This window comes from Alexandromys fortis, unplaced genomic scaffold, assembly GCF_014885135.2.
Source record: "Alexandromys fortis isolate MF-2015 unplaced genomic scaffold, M_Fortis_MF-2015_v1.1 scaffold_330, whole genome shotgun sequence".
Taxonomy (NCBI): domain Eukaryota; kingdom Metazoa; phylum Chordata; class Mammalia; order Rodentia; family Cricetidae; genus Alexandromys; species Alexandromys fortis.
The window spans coordinates 769,717-776,864 of record NW_026068204.1 but is presented as its reverse complement, the minus strand read 5'-3'; positions in this window follow the sequence as shown (position 1 = coordinate 776,864).

Sequence of the window (7,148 nt, the reverse complement as noted above, 5' to 3'; positions counted from 1 at the left end):
TGGGAGGCGGTGGCGGGGAAAAGACAGAAATCTTTTTTTTTTTTTAAATATTTATTTATTACGTATACAATATTCTGTCTGTATGCCTGAAGGCCAGAAGAGGGCGCCAGACCTCCTTACAGATGGTTGTGAGCCATCATGTGGTTGCTGGGAATTGAACTCAGGACCTTTGGAAGAGCAGGCAATGCTCTTAACCACTGAGCCATCTCTCCAGCCCAGAAATCTTTAATAAATAAATAAATAAATAAATAACAAATGAGCCGTCTTTCCAGCACCTCTTCTTTTTCTTGTCTTTCTCTTTCTATATTTTTCAAGACAAGGTTTTTCTGTGCAGTTCAACTGTCCTGGAACTCGCTCTGTAGACAAGCTGGCCTCTAACTCAGAGATCTATGCTCCTCAACTTCTAGAGTGTTGGGATTAAAGGCACAGGACCCTTTGTTTTCTTGCTGAGTTGGATCTGGGAGTCAAGGTCAGCCCCTAAGAGGGTTAGCGGGATCAGCTGACAGTCCGCCCAGGCCCCGCCCTTGACACTGACTGACACCGGTCAATCAATCAGGTCACGCCCCTTCTCCGCTCCACTGTTAGCCCCACCTCCTTTCCGTAGCTCAACCGGCCCGGAAGTGGCACCGCCCAGCGCTCGGAAGTTCCTCGTGTTCCCACCAGGAGGCGCTCGAGCACCGCTCACAAGCCCGTGCGGAGGCTCGGATCTTGGAACTAAGAACTTGGACTGGAGACCAGGGGTGGGGTGCTCTCCGTCTCTGTTTCCGAAACGCTGTCTTGTTCCAGCTTTCACAATTGCAAAGAATAAAAATAGACATGAATTCCATCCCAGCCACCTGGTAAGCTGACGACAGCTATAGTCCTGCAGGTGCAAACGCTAACTCTGAAAGAATGCTAACCCGAGTCTGTACAGGAGCCAAACTTCCCGACTGAAAATCCCTGCAAATGGCCTTCTACAGCCTGGTGGAGCCGCGTTCCCACCAGGCGCCCCAACAGGCCTGGACCTAGTCGATGGATCGGGCCCTGTACTCGCTGCTCTGGTCCAGCCCCAGCTTGGCTCAGGCTCAGCCGAGCAGCCTAAGGCCCTGGATTCTCCGATGGGACAGGGAAGGGCTTGCTCATATTCTTTCCAGTCTTAAGTGTGCAGCAGAGCCATTTTGTCCAAAGGCGTTGAGAGCACAGACTGCGCTGCTCATGAAGTCCAGTGTGCCCGTCACCGGAGTGGAAGAGGCCTTGGCATCTGTCAGGGAGCTGGGTCCTGTCTACACCTCTACGGTATGGAGGGAAACTGAGGCTGGGGCGTCTTTGCAGAGCCCTGGCCTGGGAGGTCACATCCACAAGCCATGGGGGGGGGGCAGATGAGGCAGCAGCGGGCAGGCAGTGCCCAGCAGGACCCCAGGAACACCCAAAGACCTCCGCTTCTGCCGTTCTCACCACAGGGCTGGAGGGCTTCATGCATATTCCGTCTTGGATGTCAAGTATAGGCCAGGAGGTACTAGTGGACACCTTTAATCCCAGGACTCAGGAAGCAGAGGGAGGTGGACTTCTGAGTTCAGGGATCTACAGAGCGGGTTCCAATGCAGCCGATGCAACACAGAGAAACCCTGTCTTAAAACAGCAACAAGACTGACTCTCATAGTCCCAAACATAGACGAGGTGTAGTGGCACACATCTTTAATCCCAGCACATCCGAGGCATAGGCTGTGAGCTCCAAGCCAGCTGAGTCTACATAGTGAGGCCCTGTCTCAGAAAAACAAAAAAAGTATAGCTGGGTGGTGGTGGTGTGTGTCTTTAATCCCAGCATTAGTAAGGCAGAGGCAGGCAGCTCTCTCAGTTTGAGGCCAGACAGGTCTACAGAGCAAGTTCCAGGACATCTAGGGTTACACAGAGAAACCTTGTCTTGAAAAACTAGTAATAATAATAAATAATTATATAAAAAAGTAAAATTTCAGAGAGTGATAGAAAGGCAAAGGAGGCAAAATAGGAGACCCTTAGAAGTCTGAGCTAGTCTAAAGGGCCTATCCCAGTGGATTTAGGGCAAGCCTAGACAAGAGCCCCTGGGGCCTTACAGCAGGGCCCAGCCCATCTCACAGGGACGTCACAGAGGAAAGCTCCAGAGCCCTGGCTCCCTTCATGGTCTCCTATGCTGGTTTCAAAACACTTAGCACCTTTGGCCCAGCCTCCTCAGGAAGGCAGCTGAATGCACGGACCATTCTGGCTCTAGGAGGCACACCCACAGCTGGAGACCAAACACCTCCTCAAGGCTCACACCAACAGTCCTCCCAAACAATAGCACTGTGCACACCCTGGATCCCTGGCTTGCCCTCGAGCCCTGCCTCTCCTCATTGCCTCTTTCAGGCAAATCTTGCATCATCTCCCGGTGGCAGGTGTCTAAAACTACAGGGAAAAGATTCTAGACAAACAGCTCTTGGACCCCAGAGGCCCACTCAGGAGAAAGCTGTGCCTGCAGGACCCAGGTTCTGCCCAGGATGTATGGGCTGAGCCTCAGGGCTGCTGCTCTGGGACTTGAGGTTTAGCACTGGGATGTCTCTGCAGAAGGCTGCTACCTGCTTCTTGCCTTGGGTCTTGGCGCAATGGGGCCCAGGGCCCAGCCTAAGTGTGAAGTATGAAGATGTGGCTCATGAAGGTAGCACAGTGGCTCTGGGTGAGGAGGCTATGTAGAGACCCCTCCATCCCTGCCCCTGATAAACTCAGGATGCTTACCATCACTTCAAAAGGTCTTAATGCTAAGTACGGTTCTCACTAGGGTCCTAAGTCAGAGGCCTGGGACAATGCCATGGGTATGATAGGCAGACTCATATATAAAGCAAAGGTCAGCTGGCCTAAGGAAGAACCATGAAGAGCATCAGCCCTACACCCGGGGCAGGGAGGGGACAGAAAGAAAGGCCTGGTCCTTCCCACTCCAGATCAGAAGACTGACATCACACGTTGCATGGGCCACTGGATGGAAACCAAGAGACCAGCAGGATAGAAAGGATAGAAATGTGGATGCACTCAAGAGGCTGAGTGATCGTGAGCCCAAAGCCTGCGTAGGCTACATAAGATCTTCTCTCAAAAATAATTTTTTAATTAAAAAAGTGATGATACATCGTTTAATGGAGGGCAGAGGCAAATGGATAAATGTGAGTTTGAGGCTCTTCTGGTCTACATGGCAAGTTCCAGGACAGTAAGACCCTGTCTGAAAAAAGACAAACCAAAATAAGTTTTAAATAAAACAAAAATAAAAGAGCCAGGCATGTTAGTGCACACTTTTAATCCCAGCACTCAGGAGGCAGAGGCAGGTAGATCTCTGTGAGTTCAGGACCAGCCTGGTCTACAGAGTTAGTTAAAAGACAGTCAGTGCTACATTGTGACAAACAGTCTCAAAGAAAAGGAGTAAAGACTACCAAATGGCAGGAAATCTTTTTCTATCAGTGACATCCTCGGTAATAAGAATGTTACAAACGCCCCATATTAGCTTGGGCTACATTAGACCTGCCTCAAAACCAAAGAAGAAAACCCCTCCCCAAACAACAGCAACAAAATGTGTTGAGGGACTATTTATTTATTTATTATTTATTTAGATTTTTCTTTTTTTTAAAGATTTATTTATTTATTATGTATACAACATTCTTTCCCTGTATGCTTGCATGCCAGAAGAGGGCACAAGATCTCATTACAGATGGTTGTGAGCCACCATGTGGTTGCTGGGAATTGAACTCAGGACCTCTGTAAGAGCAGTCAGTGCTCTTAACCTCTGAGCCATCTCTCCAGCCCTATTTAGATTTTTCGAGGCAGGGTTTCTCTGTGTAACAGTACTGGCTGTCCTGGAACTCACTCTGTAAATCAGGCTGGCCTCGAACTCATGGAGCACAGCCAGCCTCTCCTCCCAAGAACTGGGATTAAAGGTATGTGCCACCACCACCTGGCAGGAATCATTTTTGAGATAGAGTCTAACTCTGTAGCCCAGGCTGGCCCAGAACTCATTATATAGCCCAGGGTAGCTATGAGCTGACAGAAATCCTCTTGCCCCACCCTCCAAGTGTTGAGATGATAATCATGAATCACTTACCCACACACTGGGTTTTCTGGGATGTTTGTTTATTTGTTTGTTTTGTTTTTCGAGACAAGGTTTCTCAGTATAGCCTTGACTGTCCTACAACTTGAGCTGTACACCAGGTTGGCTTCTTACTCAGAGATTCTCCCGCCTCTGCCTCCCAAGTGCTGGGATTAAAAGCATGCATCACTCACACCTGGCTACATTTTCTGGGATATTTACAGCAGATTTACTTTATAATAGCCAAAACTTGGAAACAACCCAAATATCTATTGATGGATAACTAAAACACGGTATGTGTGAACAATAGCATACTGTTCATCTGTAAGAGGACCGGAGTACTGACAGATGTGCAGTGTGTAAAAACTGAGAGCTGTGTTGTGGTAGCTAGATTCGAGGCCACAGTATAGGATTCCATTTTTGTTAAGATTCACAGAAGATGAAAACAGCAATATTTTCCATCTGGGAGTCAGAGATCCTGGGAGTAGGGATAGTGGGTACAGCCCTGAGGATGGCTTCAATGACGACGGATTGCGGAGTGCGGTGGGACAAGCCTGTGTGCTGCCCTTAGGAGTTCAAGGTCATTATTGACTTCATAGTGAGTTAGAGGCCAGGCTCAGATACATGAGACATTCTCTCAAAAAAATAAAATATAATTTGTAAAATAGTACTTTATGTTGTGTTTTTCCACATTTTTATTTTATTTTATTTTGGTTTTTTGAGACAGGGTTTCTCTGTAGCTTTTGGTGCCCGTCCTGGAACTAGCTCTTGTAGACCAGGCTGGCCTCGAACTCACAGAGATCCGCCTGCCTCTGCCTCCTGAGTGCTGGGATTAAAGGCATGCGACACCACCACCCGGCTTATTTTAATTTTTATTCTATTTTATGTGTGTGGGTATTTTGTGTATATGCCTGGTGCCCACAGAGGCCAGAGAAGGGTGTTGGTTTCCCCTGGAAGTGGAGTTACAGGAGGTTATGAACCACCGTGTGAGTGCTGAGAATCACACCCAGGTCCTCTGGAAGCGTAGCCAGTGCTATAGTCAGTGCTTGCAGCTGCTGAGCCCTGTCTCCATCCCTTTCTACGTTAAAGAAGAAAAAAGTCACAGACAAGGACGAGGTCCACGTTGGGGAACTGAGAGTCACTAGAAATATTTTAGTGGTCTCCCTTCTGATTAAGTCCATGAGAGGTATGTGGAGGTTCTTTGTGGAGACCTTCCTCCCTGGAGCTGAGCAGGGGAGGGGTGAGGGGAGCAAGTGGGGACATCAGGCTTGGGTTCATCGAGACTAGGAGGCTGCAACCCATTCCCTTCCTTAGGAAGGGTCAATCTGGCAGTCTGGGTGTCTTTCTGTTAGGAAGGATGTGACCCAGAGATCTTTAGCCTCAGGGAAATCTAGTGCATGAACAGGAAGCACTGTGGCCAGAGCCAAGCCTGGTAGGGATCCTGGGCCCATTGTACTTCATGTTAGCACCCTGGACCCTTTGCTGACTGGGAGCCCTGTTCCCAGAGGCCAGGGAAGGCTTGCAGACGGCCCACCTCCCCTGCCCAGTGGTAATGGTCCTCATGGCGCTCTGTGTTGTCTGGTCCAGCGACCTCTGCTAGTTCCTGGTTTTGAAGGGCACTTCCACGTCCTATCTTTAGCTGTCCCATACTGGTGGGGACCAGCAGGTTGTGAACAGGAGTCTGGGAAACCTTCAGTGCCAGCAGCTCTCCTGTGGCCCCTTAGCCAGCACCTTCAGGAGCCTGTCTCCATGGAAACGTTGGCGGCCTGCCCTGCTGCTGCTGACACAGGTGTGAGATGTTTACTTGGCAGGTGCTGGAAGAGCTTACTTAGCCTTAGGATAGTGAGTCCCAGGGTGCCATCTGCTGGGAGATGGGCTCCCAGGATGTCATGAACTCCCTTCCCCAGGGAAGGTTTTAGGCAGAGGAACTGGAGGCCAGAGGCAGGCACCTAGCGTCTCAGAGTCTGGGTTGCTCCTTTGCCCTAGACAAGCTATCATGACCACAGGGTCCACATCAGGTTCGCGGGTCCAGTCTGGCCAATAGTATATGTGCGTTCCTGTACGTGGGCCCCAGAACCCCCCTCCTGAGCATGCGGGGGTCTGTAGATCACACCTCCTAGGGGAAGGAGAGGTTTTGGTCAGGGAATCACAAGATGTCTCAGAGCTCAGAGCTGCCTCTGAACCAACCTGCCTCACCAAGTCACCCATCAGGCCTCTCAGCTCTGGACACTGAGGCCTGTGCCTGACATTTGTTCAGTGAAGTCCTCTCTCCGAGTCTGGGTATAGTCCTCTGTAAGTCTCAACCTCTGGGACATTCATTCTCTCTCACAGAGTATGCACCCAGTTGTACCCTCAGGCCAGAACCTGTGACCTGCAGGAAGTGATGGAAGCTCAAGAAAACAACTGGGGCCTTTGCCTAAGTTGCTTTTCCAGGTTGGGCAAGAAATAGGACTGTTGGGAAGGAAATAGGACTTAGGGAGCAACGATTGCCCCAGATTTAACAGAGATCCTGCCCCAAGAGATGCTTTAGAGGGTCTCTAGGGGCTGGGCTGGGGCTCCAAGCTTGGGGAGGGGAGGCCTAGCTTCCTCAGTTAGGTGGAACTGAGCAGTACAGTGATGCTGGAACTGTGTTTGTTTCTGTTGTCCCTCCAGCACTAGCTGGACATTCTGACAAGTCAGTGTCCAGAGCTGCCCTAATGCCTGCATTTTGTCCAGGGCTCTAAGATCAGCAATCAAAGTAGGAGATACCAGGAAAATTGATTTTTAGCCACGAGTCCCACAAACAACAGAGCCTCTTCTTTAGGTGTAGCTTGACTGCTGTCCAAAATCCGAAGTTTATGTTTTCTTTTGGTTTTGATTTTTTTTTTCGAGACAAGGTTTCTCTGTAGCTTTGGTGCCTGACCCGGAACTAGCTCTTGTAGACCAGGCTGGCCTCGAACTCCCAGAGATCCACCTGCCTCTGCCTCCCGAGTGCTGGGATTAAAGGCGTTGATTATTTTTTTATGTGCATTGGTGTTTTGCCTGCGTATATGTCTGCAAGGGAATCAGATCCACTGATTGAGCTTGAGTTACAGACAGTTGTGAGCTGCCA